This window comes from Phocoena phocoena, chromosome 3 (assembly GCF_963924675.1).
Source record: "Phocoena phocoena chromosome 3, mPhoPho1.1, whole genome shotgun sequence".
Classification (NCBI taxonomy): Eukaryota; Metazoa; Chordata; class Mammalia; order Artiodactyla; family Phocoenidae; genus Phocoena; species Phocoena phocoena.
Window position 1 is genome coordinate 38552665 of NC_089221.1, and position 15227 is coordinate 38567891.

General features: G+C 38.6%; 1 non-coding gene across 1 annotated transcript; it reads right to left on the reverse strand.

Annotated features, from left to right (window-relative positions):
• Positions 1 to 13019: 13019 nt before the first annotated feature.
• On the reverse strand, positions 13020 to 13093 carry LOC136121761 (small nucleolar RNA SNORD28). Its single transcript, XR_010655773.1, has one exon. It is a non-coding gene; the product is annotated as a small nucleolar RNA SNORD28 (small nucleolar RNA).
• Positions 13094 to 15227: the final 2134 nt, after the last annotated feature.

The following is a 15227-nucleotide window of genomic DNA, read 5'->3' on the forward strand; positions in this document are numbered from 1 at the left end:
TGATATACTCTCCCCTTACCCACTGATCGTTTATTCAACACTCTTTTTTTCCTAAGGGCAATCTTACGACCTTTCCCCCACTTTTGCAAGCAAAATGAAATAAATGAGAATAATTGCTAGTGGGTACGGGGTTTCTTTTTGGAGTAATTAAAAGTTTCTAAACTTGATTGTGGTGATGTTTGTACAACTCTGAATATAATAAAAATCATTGAATTATATGTTTTAAATAGATGAATTATATGGTATGTGAATGTTATCACAATAAATCTATTACCTAAAAAATGAACTAAGGGAAGGAAATGTGAATGTCAGTAAAGCTTCTATGTCTCCAACAACTGAATTCTCACCCAACTGAAAACCAAAATCAATTTTATGGGGCAACTTCCTAGCACATTGAAAAAAGAAAGAGAATAATCGGATCTATCACAGCATCATCACAATAAACACAGTAGAATGTACTAAATTTTTGTTTGATGCCAGGTACGGAGCTAAATATTTTAAATGAATTCTCTCATTTAATCTTTATATCAACTCTAGGAAGTTACTCTTATTTATGATACTTTTTGTAGGTGAGAAAACTGATATTTAGATCAAAAAAAGTAACTGAAAGAGCTACAGCTCAAATCCTAGGTTTGTCTGATTTAATTGTTTTAATCTATTGCTTCCCAACATTAGAGCATAAGATTCCACTGCTGTTGGCCAAAAAATCTGCACATGCAGAGTCTCACACTCAGAGTTACTCAAAGGCCAAAAAAGTAGTATGGACACATCACAGCCTACTCTGCTGAAAACCCAGATCCAGGAATCCTAAAAGCCTAAATTGAGAAATCCTAAATTCTTCGCAGATTAACTGGAAAGCAGAGGGTGCCGAGAGATCTTACACTTAACAGGTATGCTCCCGTTCAACATCAGTTTAAAACCTCATTGATCCTGTGTCCAGCCACAATAACGATACTTTAGGTTCTATGACACTTCATAGTCAATGAAGAGATATGGTAATGGTTAAGATAACTTATGACCAGCCTTTTGAGAATTACTGAATATAAGTTTTGCAAGAAATCTTTGAAATTTTATTTTATAGGTAAGGATACAATTCCCAGAGAAGCTAAGGCAATTTTCCAAGGTAAAGCAACTTTTTGGAAAGAAAATCAGGGAACTATCTCAGGTGTTTTGAGCCAGGGTCCAAGAATTCTTTTACCACATTGTATTGGTTATTACTGATTAATAAGTATTAGTTCCCTTTTTTCTCTCCAGTCCTTTGTGAATGCCCAGACACTGGGCCAATAATCATTTGCAATACTGCCTCCATGGTCTCTAGTATAGTCTACTCTCTGACTGCAAACTCTGGAAATAAACTTGGCATTATCCCACCTGCTCCTGCCAAGTCCAGTTTCATCAGAGAATAATAAAGAACAACAATACACATTTTTACTTTAATGTTCAAAGAACACTTCTGGATCATTGAATTTTGGACAGCATTTCATCTGTGGGATGCAAATTATTCTAATTACAACAAGTTTACCTTATAAAAAGAACACCTGCTTTTTCAGGGCAACATCCCCTAAACAATATTGAAATGAATAAAATTAAATTTTGCTTGCACTTAATAGTAGTTAGGAAAGGATGCAAAAGAAGCAAGGAATTATATTTGCCGCTAGGGAAAGCACTGGATGGTTAGAGAACTTTATGGATTTTAGAATTTTAGAATTTTAGAATTTTATACTGTGTGCCTTTGTACCATGTGCATTCAATAAAAAAAATAAATAATAGCATGTAAAAGTTCTTCAGTGTTGACATTCTAACAATGAACTACTCCTTTTAGAAATAAAATTAAACAGTAACTGAGGTTTGCATATTTATACATAGTAAGTTTTCCAGCTAACTAAAGCTTTCAGCTCCAAGGTGCATCACTGCATATATTTCACTATTTCCTTCTATAAGTATAAATTCTGTATAAGGCTGCTGTGTTTGCCAGGCATGGGACTAACCCTGTGATACAACCCTGTGATACAAAGGTCCCTGCCCTTATGGTGTTTTTATAGTGTTAGAAGGATCATTACTAAAGACATCTCATGTTTGCCTCTTTAAACCAAGGGTAATCTATGCACATCCGTGTAGTCTTAATGACTTTTGATGAATATCCATTATTGAAATAAAGCACTAGGACTGTATTTTAGACTTTGTGTCTCTTCCTTCTTAAATAGAAGGCTGTCAACCTCTATGGCACTGAAGGTGTCCAAATTTACCAAATTTCTAGTATTTTTCATTTTTATAGTTTTTAATCTTCGATGAGAGGTGAAACCAGATAAGTAGACTTGTCAAAAATTGTATGCTCAGTAAATGAGACTCTGAAATATGTCCCTGTAAAGTACCTGGCCACTTAAGGGGACTCTAGGAAACTTCGTCAGTGATTTTAGGAGAACCTTGGGTTCATGCATTTGCTAAAAGTTAGAGCTCCCCGTAAATGATATTACCAACTGTTAACTCCATTCTCTTTGTGAGGTTAGCAGAAGGGAAAATTGGTAACTGGGCCGCTTTGACTGCCATGACAAAATACCATAGACCGTGTGGCTTAAACAACAGAAATTTATTTTCTCACAGTTCCAGCAGGGTTAATTTCTAGTGAGAACTTTCTTCCTGGCTTGCAGATGGCCACCTTCTAGCTGTGTCCTCACATGGCAGAGAAAGAACAAGCTCTCTGGTGTCTCCTCTTATAAGTACACTAATCCTATTGTATAATGGGGGGGCACAAAATTCAGCCCACAGCAGATGGTTAAACTAAATAATCATCTTTATTTTTCATATCATTTTGTGTATAATTTATTTTATTATATTATTAATTAATCATATTACTATTATTATATTAGATAGTGATGTGTATGGAAATTCTCCTGAGACATCTATTTTAGTGTTATTTGGTTGAGTATCAATTTGTAGTTCAACTCAGAAATAGCATCTATTCTTTGACTATCTCAAAAGAGGATATCAAAGTACTATGGCCTGTTGTTAATTTGTAGACTCAAGGCTTTTGGTTTTCATTATATATTTTGTTAACGCTATAGACCATCTGTAAGTTCAAATAACCTTTACTATTATCAAACACGTATGTCTCTCAAGGTCAGAGTAAAAGCTTTGTTAAACATTTTTGTTGTGAGATTGATATTACTGCTTGATGAGGGGAATGAAAGAGCAAACTTCACTGATCAAATTCGTTTTTCAGTACAGTCTCCAAGTAAGAATGAGGCTTGGTTGCTAAAAAGCTTTCCTCTGGGGTTTTCTTTAAAGGGTTATAATGTTAATTTTCAATGACTGTCCTTAATACAGTAGTTGTGAAACCGATCAAGTGTAATGATCCTTTATCTGGAAATTTCTCAGACTTCATCTAATGGATCTTTAAATTGTTTGTACAGATCATGGGTCAGTGAATTAAGCTAGTGGCTTTGTTCTTGGTAGTGGTGTTAAATGGGACAGTACAATAAACAGGAAACTCTATGGCTTTTCTTCATAGGAAAGTAAATATACGTTATGAATATTTTTCATTTATACATTACAGTGAAACCACTAGTCCCTTCCTTGCAGCGTGACTATGAAATACTTGTCTTCAATCAACAGACAGCCGGGTGTGCAACGTTTGCTAAACTAGCTGAGTTCTTACACTTGTAGTACTTCCTAAACTGTAATGTGTAAATGACCAGTTGAGGATAATGTTAAACTGCTCTTTCTAACTTTTAGGTCCCTTAGGTGTAGGGTGGTCCAGTAGGTGTTGCCTGAAAATTCTGCAGTTCTAGGAGTGATACTGACGTTGCTGTCCCAGACCATACTTTGAAGAACAAGGCTCCGAAAGGCCCAAGGCACAGTCATTTCTCTTAAAAACTTACAAAACGTGAACTGATAAAAATAACATTACCATCCTACTCTCTCTGGGGGCTTTGAGGATTGATGAGATTACATATGTCAAGCAACTGGCACAAGATAGTTCAAAAATGATAAAACCTGTTAGTTGAATAAATAAGAGATATTGTCTATTATGCTTAATTTTACGTAGCTTTATTTACCTAAGGCAGAGAACTTGGAGGACTTGTTATGTCAGCATGGGCATGTTGATGTAAGTTTGTTAGAAACAGTAAACTCTAGAGATGTGGGACTTGATTTCCAAAGTGGGAGTGAACTCATCGGTGGCTTCCAGTCACAGTGATGACAAAGTAAAAGCAGTAATTTCATCTGGTAAAATTAAAGTGTTGGGAACCAGTGTGGATGTTTTTGCAGTAATATAGATGTGACTTGATGAGAGCATGTGGGTAATGGTGGAAGTAATGAAAAGGGTGGAAGAGAGGCCAGTGTTTATTGATTGCCTACTCTCAGTCAGGTAGCGTGCTTTCTGTTACACTGGTTGCATGTCAAAACCATCTGGGAGACTTTCAAATGTGTACACACACCTAGGTCTCACTCCCAGACCTTACCAGAATCTCTGTGGGACGGTCCAAGCAAATCTTTTTTTTCTTTTTTTTTTTTTTTTGCGGTACGCAGGCCTCTCACTGTTGTGCCCTCTCCCCGTTGCGGAGCACAGGCTCCGGACGCACAGGCTCAGTGGCCATGGCTCACGGGCCCAGCTGCTCCGCGGCATGTGGGATCTTCCCGGACCGGGGCACGAACCTGTGTCCCCTGCATAGGCAGGCGGACTCTCAACCACTGCGCCACCAGGGAAGCCCCAAGCAAATCTTTTTAAATGCTCTTCTAAACCTTCTCCTCTGTTACGGCTGGTGCACCACTGCCTGGAAATCTTCCTCTCCGCAGAACTCCCACAGGGAGACCTCCACTCCTTCCCTTCCCCGCTTCTCCTCCAGCCTGGCCACCTTCACATAACATCCCCCAGGGAAGAGATAAGTAGTTATGGCAGACATCTGTACTCTGCTCCTCTGACAGGCTTCTGTTTTACTCTCAAAAGTCTAGATTTAAAGTAAAAAACGTTTGAAAGTTAACTGTTGTTTCTCTTTACCTCTCTGCCCTACCTAATAACTCTAAGGCAAAGTAGATGCCTCTGTTTATGAAGGGAATCCTCAGGAAGCGCAGACAAGAAAGAGATGCACACAGTTCAATACTGCACGATCCTCCATCACTACAATAAATGGCCTGAGCCAGGGTATGATTCCAGGTCTAAGTCCCGAGCACATATCATTCCTTCTCTGCCTTGCTGCCAAGCATTGCAAGCTCTCCAGGAAAAAGCAATTAAATTAATAATGACTTTTGCTCTTCCTTTTCTAAGACAGGAAAGAAGTAAAAGTCATTATTTCATCTCACCAGAACAGTACGCTGAAATGTTTAGATATATAGTGCAGTAATTGTAGCAACATCTTTATCTTGAGCTACAAGGCTCTCACCACAGATCCCATTTTCATCACACATCTCTAACTCCTCACTTCATATTTTTGGCCCAACTCGGATTTTAAAAATCGAACATCATCCTTTCTTATAGATCGTTCTCTCCCACTTCTGCCTTTTCAAAGGTTCTCTAATACTTCTTACCTGTCTTGACTGGATTAACTCCCTCTTCTGTCAGAGCACCATCTGTAAAGTTTTAGCTTCCCTGAAAAGAAGAATTGAGTTGACCCATGTAAAAACTTGTATGTATTAATAATCCCATCACAATTCTGAATCCCTTTTCAAAACTGGCATTTCCTCGATATGTGCATTTTCTTAATGTATGTGTGCTCTTTTAAAGTTTTAAATGCATGTAGTATTGCATCGCCCTCTGTTCTCTTCTCTGGAACTTCTCTAAAATATATCTGTTATGATTTCCTGGAAACAGTGATTCTCAAGCCCCACTTACACATTAGAATCTCTTGAAGGCTTTAAAAAATATTGTTGCTTGAGCCCAATTAAGTCAGAATCTTTGGGGTGGTATCAAGGTGTGAGTTCATTTTTTGGGAGGTTTTTTTGTTTTGTTTTGTTTTTTGCGGTACATGGGCCTCTCACTGTTGTGGCCTCTCCCATTGCAGAGCACAGGCTCCGGACGCACAGGCTCAGCGGCCATAGCTCACAGGCCCAGCTGCTCCACGGCATGTGGGATCCTCCCAGACCGGGACACGAACCCATGTCCCCTGCGTCGGCAGGTGGACTCTCAACCACTGCTCCACCAGGGAAGCCCCTGAGTTCATTTTTTAAATGTCAGAATTGAGAATTGCTACTTTAGGTCATGCATTACTTTGAAGATGTTCCTTCTCTTTTCCTTGAAAATGACCACAACAACACAACAACCCTAGGGCATGGGTTCAGCGGGAGGAAACCTAGCAAGGCTTGGAGGCCTAGTAACTGGAGGGCTCCCAAGAGACAAATTTGGAAGTCACAAAATAGGAAGATATAACTCAACCAAGGATATTGAATCAGTTACTAGCTACTGTATTTATAGTCCTTGCTTCAGCTAAATCTCCTATGCCTGTAGGAAATACCTGTTGCTCAAAATCAATGTTTTAGATGATGGAAGATCAACGACTTGTGTTTCTCTGGTGTGCATGGAAGGCTATGGGGAGAAGAGCAGAGTCAGGCATGCCTTAATTGTCTTCTCACTCTGTCATCCATATGAACCCTAAATTTTGCAGGATAAACATGTTCTTTACAGATTTATCAATAAAGGGCCCAGAATGTGTAGCTAAACCCCTGCCACAGGGACCCCTGGTACAGAAGGAGCACTGTAGGCTAGTCTGTGGTTCTGAACTTGAGACTAGGCACCAGGCGCCTTGCTCATCATAATATTGCTCTTTATTTCGAACACATCAGTAAGCAATCTGGACCTCAGTTTCCTTACTGTCAAAAGGGTATAAGATCGGGACTTCCCTGGTGGCACAGTGGTTAAGAATCCGCCTGCCACTGCAGGGGACATGGGTTCGAGCCCTGGTCCGGGAAGATCCCACATGCCGCAGAGCAACTAAGCCCGTGCGCCACAGCTACTGAGCCTGTGCTCTAGAGCCCACGAGCCACAACTACTGAGCCCACAGACCACAACTACTGAAGCCCATGTGCCTAGAGCCCGTGCCCCGCAACAAGAGAAGCCACTGCAATGAGAAGCCCGTGCACCGGAAGGAAGAGTAGCCCCCGCTTGAACCAACTAGAGAAAGCCTGCGCGCAGCAACCAAGACCCAAAGCTGCCAAAAATAAATAAATAAATAAATTTGAAAGAAAGGGTATAAGATCAAGTGCCATACATACCTCAAAGGATTTTGTAAAGTGAGACAATCATATAGCTAAGTGCTTGAAAAATTACAATGTACAATTCAAACAAATGATTTTTATGACTGTGATTATTTATGAATGATGAATTTAGTCCATGTGCTTCTATTTTCTGGCCAACTTTTGTGACAGAATGAAGTTTAAGAAGTACAAACAAGAGGAAAAACAGCCTCACTGCAGTACATTTAATGATATGAACACAATGAAAACAAAAGAATTCTTAAAAGAGAAGAAGAGGAAGACATCCTGGGTATTTGTGATGACAATGAAAATGTGAGGGGAAGGAGGGGAAGAGTGTCACTCTTTTTAATTTTGCTGTTTTGTAATGTATACCTTCTGCTGAAACATACTTGCTCTCCCTTTAGCAACCCAAGCATTGTTTAGGGCAGAAATGGCTGACTTTTCATTTAAGTTGACTCCTCGAAACTCCAGAAGGAACTTTTGTTTCTCCCTAAGCCAAAGTAAAAATTCAGCCTTTATCCTTATTACATTCTTCCGGGAAATGTCAGCTCCTCAGTACAGCCCCTGGGACACTGCTGCAAGGCCGTTTGGCTGCTCTAGAGAAAAAGATCTCAAACTTCCCTCGAGATGCCACCAGAACTGCTCATTTCAGATACTTATACACAGAATGTTTCATTCCCAAAATAATTTTTCAGAGACATGTTTTCCAAAGAGATTGTTAATATTAAAATTCTATATCAGAAATTACTTACTAATAAAGAGGTTAACCTCATAACAAACCAGGAAGGTTGTAAAACGCTTTATGAATACCTAAGGCTTCTGCCACAAACAAGAAAATGGTAATACACAAGAGAAAATGTATTCCATCAGGAAGAATTGTGTTCCATTTAATTCCTCCCATGGTTACTCCTCTATTCGGTTTTCCCTTAACATTTATGAAATTAGTCAATGCTATATTATTTTACTTTTATGATTACCTTTGGAAGAGTGTTTATTAAAAAATCCATGAAAACTTTTCCTCAAAGGCAAAATTACACATTATTCAGTATGCAGTTAACACTTGCTAAATACTTTAAAATTATGTACTACTTTGAATCACATGATATTACCATTTTCATAAGTCAAGTGTAATTTTTTTTTTTTTTTTTTTTTTGCGGTACGCGGGCCTCTCACTGTTGTGGCCTCTCCCGTTGCGGCGCACAGGCTCCGGAGGCGCAGGCTCAGTGGCCATGGCTCACGGACCCAGCCGCTCCGCGGCATGTGGGATCCTCCCAGACCGGGGCACGAACCCGTGTCCCCTGCATCGGCAGGTGGACTCTCAACCACTGCACCACCAGGGAAGCCCCGAGTCAAATGTAATTTTATATCAACAATCTCATATGCCTGATTTCATACAGACTAACTCTTGTCAATCACTTTTTCAAATATTAGGTTGTTTGTATTTCATTTGTAAATATCTAAGATTTTCCCATCCATGTCAGAAAAGGTTAGATAAGGTTTTTTTTTTCCTATTTAATGTAGATATTTACACTTTACGGCAATTGAATAATATTTCTTCATTCTATGATGGTTTCAAGTCTCTAAAAATATCTTTCTTTCTTTCTGGCTACGTTGGGTCTTTGCTGCTGCGCACAGGTTTTCTCTAGTTGTGGCGAGCGGGGGCTACTCTTCATTGCGGTGCGTGGGCTTCTCATCACAGTGGCTTCTCTTGCTGCGGAACACGGGCTGTAGGTGTGTGGGCTTCAGTAGTTGTGGCACGCAGGCTCAGTAGTTGTGGCTGGTGGGCTCTAGAGTGCAGGCTCAGTAGTTGTGGCTCACAGGCTTAGTTGTTTCGCGGCATGTGAGATCTTCCCGGACCAGGGCTCAAACCTGTGTCCCCTGTATTGGCAGGTGGATTCTTAACCACTGTGCCACCAGGGAAGTCCCAAATATTTTTCTTTATAAGTCTTAACATTCTTTTTTTGTTTTTGGAGGCTTTGGGGTTTCATTTTGGAGACAATATCCAGCTGCTGAAGACTTTTGAGCCCAAGAGTGATATAACAAAAGCCATATTTTAGGAAGAATAATCTAGCAATGGTAAATTGGTAGGGAAGGGATGGTATGCAGATAGGTCAGACAGAAAACTACTACAATTGTCCTATGTTCCTGAGCCCAGTAAGTTTTTTAATTTAATTTTTATTTTATATTAAAGTATAGTTGATTTACAATGTTGTGTTAGTTTCAGGTGTATAGCAAAGTGATTCAGTTATACATATACTTATGTCCATTCTTTTTCAGATTCTTTTCCCATATAGGTTATTACAGAATACTGAGTAGAGTTCCCTGTGCTGTACAGTAGGTCCTTGTTGACTATTTATTTTTTCTATAGCAGTGTGCATATGTTAATCCCAAACTCCTAACTTATCCCTCCCTGCCACCTTTCCCCTTTGGTAACCATAATTTTTTTTTTGAAGTCTGTGAGTCTGTTTCTATTTTCTAAATAAGTTCATTGGTATCATTTTTTTTTTGATTTCACATATAAGTGATATCGTATGATATTTGTCTGACTTACTTCACTTAGTCTGATAATCTCTAGGTCCATCGATGTTGCTGCAAATGGCATTATTTCATTCTTTTTTATAGCTGAGTAATAGTCCATTGTATATATGTACCTCATCTTCTTTATTCATTCCTCTCTATGGGCATTTAGGCTGCTTCCATGTCTTGGCTACTGTAAATAGTGCTGCAGTGAACATTGGGGGGAAGTCTTAGCATTCTTATCCCTAATTTTTTATTTTAATTACATTCCCTTGATATCTTGTAGACAGGTATGTTGAACCAGAATGTTTCAGCTTCATTTTTTCTTGGGCTCAATATGTCATCTCTATACATAATTCACATGTTAGCTAACAGCATTCTTATTTCTTTAACACCATTTTCAAATTGTGTTTATCCAAACTTGAAAAGGCAAATCCCTAAATTTCCACTGCAACAGATACTCAGGCAAGTTTTTTCTCACCATTTCAGTTACTCAGTCCTACTCTTCACTTGCCCTTCCTCCCAATGAAAAACAATGTTTAAAATTTTATTTCACTGTAAGAAATATGGATTTCCCTTCTAAGTTACTACTAGAAATCACAAACGTTAATAATATCTAACAAAGACATACTTAAGGTGATTGCACATCGTTCAACGCTGGTTTAATTCAACTTTCATGACTTTCTTCCCACCACCACACCAACAGAACCTCCACAAATATTAAATAGCAAAACATTATAAAGACTGCATACTCAAATTGTCACTGCCTTTTCCATTCTATTTTCTAGCATGTAGTTCACATTTTAGGATCATTTGTTGACCAAACCTTGTACATAGCAATGCTTCCAAAATACTGATATCCCAGAGAACCCATATTTCCCAGAGAATAATTGTAGTTGTTTCCCTTTATGTTTAATAAGATTCTTTGTCAATATAATGAGTCCACTCTTCCCCATCCCAATTTTCTACCCCTTAATTTTAGTTTATGCACATTTAGAGGTTGTTTTGCTTATTCTCTATACCCTTCTCTAGGGCAAATGCTTTTTCCCTTCCCTAGGAGTTTTATGTTGACTTTTTCTAGTAGCTGTGTAAACACTTTCACGTGCCAATTCAGCATTGTTCTAGTTCCAATCTCAGCAGTCCTTTGAAGGTGTTTGTCTACAGATCTAATCATTTCTTTCTTGCATAGAAGAATCACCCTTGATGTCTCTTTGCATGTATTTATTTTCCATGGGAGGAGGTGGGGGAGAGTAATTGTGAATGTAGTTTGAATAAGGAAGAGGGAGGAATGGAGGGTTGGGAAGGGGAGGACGGGAAGGAAGGATGTGGAAGAGGAGAGCAGAACAAAGCTGGGGAGTTCATTTCTTCCTCTGAGTCTATTCCTTGCTAGAAGGACCCGCTTTCCAAAGGTTCTTAAGACTAAGGGAAGGAAAGACATGAGAAGAAGCACAAGAAAGTGGTGACTGCAGTATCAGTGTTAGTCTGACAAAGAACTATGTAAAGAGGGTAATCAAAGAAGGACCAGATGTTATGTGCTCATTTCTTCACACTTTTAGACGGTTCCTCCTCTCCCTCTCCCACCCGTGGCCCAGCTCCGGCTCACGCGAATACCCTGGGTCATATCTGATCAGTTGTTAGAACTTGTCTCCAATGTGTTTATTTTCTCTCTCCTTTATATTGAAACTCAAAACCAAACTCTAAAACAATCTTAAACTGATTTTTCCTAGTCATTAATCCATGTCTTCATAGCATAATTTTGAATAACAACAACATAAATTCACACTGTTTTTCTCTTGAATTGTTAAAATAAAGCTGGTTGTCAATGGATATAGCTATTTTCAGAAGCTATTAACAGGAAAATTCAAGTAGAGTTGGTTCTGTAGATGTGAAAGGGTAAAATCTGTCTGGGACTGAAGGACTGAAAATCAGCTTGGACTGAAAAAGAAAAAAGTAGTCCTGCCATTAATCATGCTGGGAGGACAGACACAGATAAAACCAGCTGCAAACTTAACAGGAAACATTGTTTCTTCCAAGGTCATGCAGCTATAAAATGCCATCACGAACTCCCCTCTTTGTGTGACCACTGCTTTGTTACTAATGATGCCTCCAGCCCTGCTTTTCTATCCTCACCCATCTATTACTGGAGATACTCAGTTACTAAACCATCCCTGCCTCAGGATAGCACCCAGTTCCTATTTTATCCCTGCTTCTCCTAATCCTGCTGCAGAAACAGCATCCAACCCAGAACTGGTCTCCCTTCCCTGAGAGCTGCCTCAGAATCCTTCAGCAGAAACCCAAACCTTACAGAGATGACACCTTCTTCCCCCTCTGGAGAGCACCATTCATGTTTCCTCTGCAGTGCGCTCCCATGCTTGCAAGTCAATAAATAAGATTTTGTCAGACTACAGGTTTGAGTGTGGTAGACTGGATGATTGAGCCTTAACAGATGTCAAGTAGAAGTTGGAGAGTTTGAATGATTTTCTTGGATATTTGGAGTTTTAAAATAAGATTTCCCAAATGCCAGCTGTTGTTTTGGTGATATATAAATTATACGAAAAAATGTCTTTTAAAAAAATCAAAATCCTTTGAGACATAATGAAATAAGTATCTGAGTGAGGTTTCATGACTTCATCTAAAGCTGAAAATTTTCAATAATAAAAATTCTTTCAATGATAAGAGACATTACTTTTCTAAAAGACATGACAGTTTTGCTAAGAAGAAATAAATTTCCATCAAGTGTTTAATTTTTAACAAGTTGAATGATCTCTGGGGTTCCTCTTCTGTATCAAACCTTGAATCTCCTTGGCAAGTACCCAATACAAACATTTATTTGCCTTCACTCTTCAAACAGGTATTGTATTGCATATACACCAGTAGTATTTGATTCAGAAGAGTACTACACGTATGGCCTATTTCTGACATATCTACTTCAGTTCTATGCATTGCAGCTTCAAAATTCATTTTATATCTGATGGGAAAATCCTTTCCGACCATCCCCATCTTTTTTCAAAATAGTCTAAATTGTTTAGACTGTTTATTCTGCCAAACACATTTTGTTAAAATGTGGTTCAATTCTAAAAGAAAATTATATTAAATGCTCCCCATGGTAACTTTATTAAAAATAACATTAAACTTCTAAATTAATTCTGAAACAGTTGAATTTGTAGTCTCAGGACTTAGCATGCTTGTGTTTTTCAAATATTATTTTGTTTCTCAGTAAAGTTCCTTTTATAGATGTGTACCTAATAGTTTTACTATTTTAAATACAAGGTTTATTGTTTTTCTTTCTTCTTAAAAATTTTTTCATTAACAGAAACTGCCTTTAGAACTCTAACATGCTATTAACTGTGGTACCTCACAGATGATAAAAATGTCAATCAAATTATCCAACTCATTATTTTTCTTTAATAAAGATAATACTCATGACAGGAAAAGTTATAAAATGCAAAAAAATACATAGACCATCATACTCCCAATAGGCCATGGTATCATCTTATTATCTAAACATATTAGCAATTATATCCCAGCTTGTTAAAAAAGTTCTCCCTTCTATTCTTGTCCCATGTTGTGGTAGGCAGGATAATGGCCTCTCAAAGATGTTCATGTCCTAGTCTCTGGAACCTGTGAATATGCAAAAGGAAACTCAGGTTTCAAATGGAATTAAGGTTGCTATTCAGCGGGCCTTAAAATGGAGAAATTGTCTGGATGGCCCCAGTCTAATCACAGCAGTCCTTAAAAGCAGAGAATCTTTCTCGGCTTCAGTCTGAGAAGGATGTGAAGACAGAAGAAGGTCAGAGAAATGAGACATTAGAAGGGCCGGGCACTGCCTGCTTTGAGCCAGGGAATATGAGTGGCTTCTGAAAGCAGGGAAAGTCTCTGCCACAGCCTCCAGAAAGGATTGCAGCCCTGCCTACCCCTGGATGTTTTCTCAGATCCGTGTCAGACTTGTGATCTACATAACTGTGAGATAATAAATTTATGTGTTTTATGCCACTAAGTTTGTGATAATTTTTTACAGCAACAATTGAGACTAACACAGGTCTTTACATTGATCAGAACAGTACTGAATAATAATGTCAAATCTGGGGTGGAGAAAGAGACATTTAGGTCCAAAAAAACAAATGAGGCTGCCTTCCCTCAGCAACAAACGATACAAGAATTCTCCCCCCACTTCATTAAATTTCTAATCTAGTTTTATTGATCTGATTTCTAATGATATATTTTAATGCCTCATATTTCCTTTTTCTGGTTTCCTTCATTTATTTTTATTTGTTACTTTCTTGACATACCATTTTCAAAGGATTATACAAGATTTCTCTACATCCATTTTTTTTTTTTTTTTGCGGTAAGCGGGCCTCTCACTGTTGTGGCCTCTCTTTGCAGAGCACAGGCTCCAGACGCACAGGCTCAATAGTTGTGGCTCACGGGCCCAGTTGCTCCGCGGCATGTGGGATCTTCCCAGACCAGGCTCGAACCCTTGTCCCCTGCATTGGCAGGCAGATTCTCAACCTCTGCGCCACCAGGGAAGCCCTTATTTTCATCTTTTGATTTTTCTCACATTTAAGTTCTATGTCTAAAGATAGATATTATATACTATATATAGTATATATATATATACACTACATATAGTATATATATATACTATATGTAGTATATATAGCTAATGACCTTGCCCCATTCTCCTCAATTTCTCTCTGTAGAGATCCAATGGTCGTGGGTAGGGTGAATATAAGTCGTTGTCTTTCCAGTAGCCCTTTCTCCTCCTTTTTTAATGGCAAAGTGCTCTTAGACTAAATCACAGTGACCCACCCCTTCCTAACTAACAGGTAGTACATAAACCAAGATTCTGTCTCTCCTGGGAATCTGAGTCTTGACTAGAATGCCATGGTGGTCTTAAAGTTGAGTTGTGGGCACTCAGAAGAAACTGTCTCTGAATTTCTGACTGAGATGCCGAAAGCTGTCATAGTTCAATTTTTTTCTGAGGCATGGTTATCCTGTTTTCCCTTTTACTGTGTGAGCTATGCAACATCTTCCTTTTAAATATGTTTATTTACTTAATTTAACCAGAGCCAGTTTCTAATTAGCCTCAGACGATAAACAGAAGATGGTGATTAAGATGATATATAATATTCTCCCCTATTTCTGTAGATTAGTGCAAGTGTTTCTTTATATGCTATCTTAGTTAAGAATCTTTTAGTTCCACTGTAAGACTGGAGATAACAAGAAGAAAGAAAATATACCAATAAGTATGAAAAATAAGAATAATAACACATTCTTAGGGGATCTCCCCAGTGACTCCATTGTCACCAAGTGTGCCTTCCAATTAACTCCTGTTTTCTCCAACCTGTGCGGCTGCACACAATGGATGTTGGAGTGAGAGTGGTGTACCTTTTGCTTCCTGTTTTGCAGTAAGGATGTCAGCAAACCTCTTTCCCAAGTCAGTCCTATGTAATCTCAAATTAAGTAAAATCTTCTAGCAGCCATGGGTCTATGTCAACCCACTCCAGCCCTCAGCTGCCAAACGG